The following is a 1,341-nucleotide window of genomic DNA, read 5'->3' on the forward strand; positions in this document are numbered from 1 at the left end:
TCTAACTACAAATACTATATTGCATTTCAATTTTTAATTATTAATAATATAAGTTTTTATGAAAAATATTTTAATACACTATATTGCATTTCGATTTTAATTATTAATAATATAAGTTTGGTAAAAAGTATTTTAATTATTATTGCATTTCGATTTTCTGGTATTTTTACACATTATTTTCTTTGTGATCTTTTATTGATATAAAATGAGTTGCGCCAGGAATGGTATATACATATTACTTACAGAATATTGAAAAAATATCTGTATTAAAATAAACATGTCAAACATATTATATATAAGGTCTTGATATTATATTTTATTTATGTTAAATAAACACACCTGACTTTCATATGGCAGGAAAGCAATGTTTATCTCTTTGAGAGTTTTAATTTTTTTGGCAGCAATCGAATTGCACAGTTCATTGAAGAGTTCTTCTTGACACACTTTTGTTAAAATGAAGCAATTAAAATAGAATACCATATTAGTATATTAAGCATAAATAATAAATATTAGGCCTACATGAATTATGTGATTGTGTTACTGGTGTTAGTGATGTATATTAGTAATTTAATAGGACTTTTAGATTCTGAGTGGAACGATGAATGTATTGATTTTACAATGATGCGTGTTTTTTTTTTTATTCATTTTTTTTTGTGTCTGTGTACACGATAAGTAGTCGAAATAATGCTACGATTTTCAACTTCAGTATCTTATTCGATCAGAAAGTGAATATCGTTGGTGCATTGGGGAGGTCAAAATTTAAATTTCCCAGTAGTTTTCAAAAGCGCCGGGAAAAACAAAAGAAAAATTAAGGAAAAACGGGAATTTTTACGCAAAATCGATTTTTCACAAAATTGAATTTGGTTTATGGTGTAACTTTAAAAAAAATGATCGTAGATACATGAAATTTTGACTGAATGTTTATCTTAGCATTTTCTATACACCATAACATTTTCAAAAGATTTTGATTTATTTTGAGCTCTTTACGGACATTTTCATTTTCCATTTTTTTTTAGTTATTTTTCTAAAAATATCAATAAAATTTTATTTGTTGGATAAAAAAGCTTGAAAATTTAATAGAAGTCTCCTAGTATATTGTTTCAAAGGCAGATGAAAAATATTAAAAATCGTTAGTCACAGTTTTTTTTTATAAGCATTTAAAGTTCAAAAAATGACAAAATATGGAAAAATCACGAAAATTTGCAAATTATTTCGAGTTAGAAATTCATAAAAATTTTTCTTTTTAAATCTAAGACATAAAAATGTAATACAAGATTCTTTATAAGATTTTCTACCTTTATCAAACAAAAAATAACTGTAAGAAAGTCAAATTAAATTTTT

Source organism: Acyrthosiphon pisum, chromosome A1 (genome assembly GCF_005508785.2).
Source record: "Acyrthosiphon pisum isolate AL4f chromosome A1, pea_aphid_22Mar2018_4r6ur, whole genome shotgun sequence".
Classification (NCBI taxonomy): Eukaryota; Metazoa; Arthropoda; class Insecta; order Hemiptera; family Aphididae; genus Acyrthosiphon; species Acyrthosiphon pisum.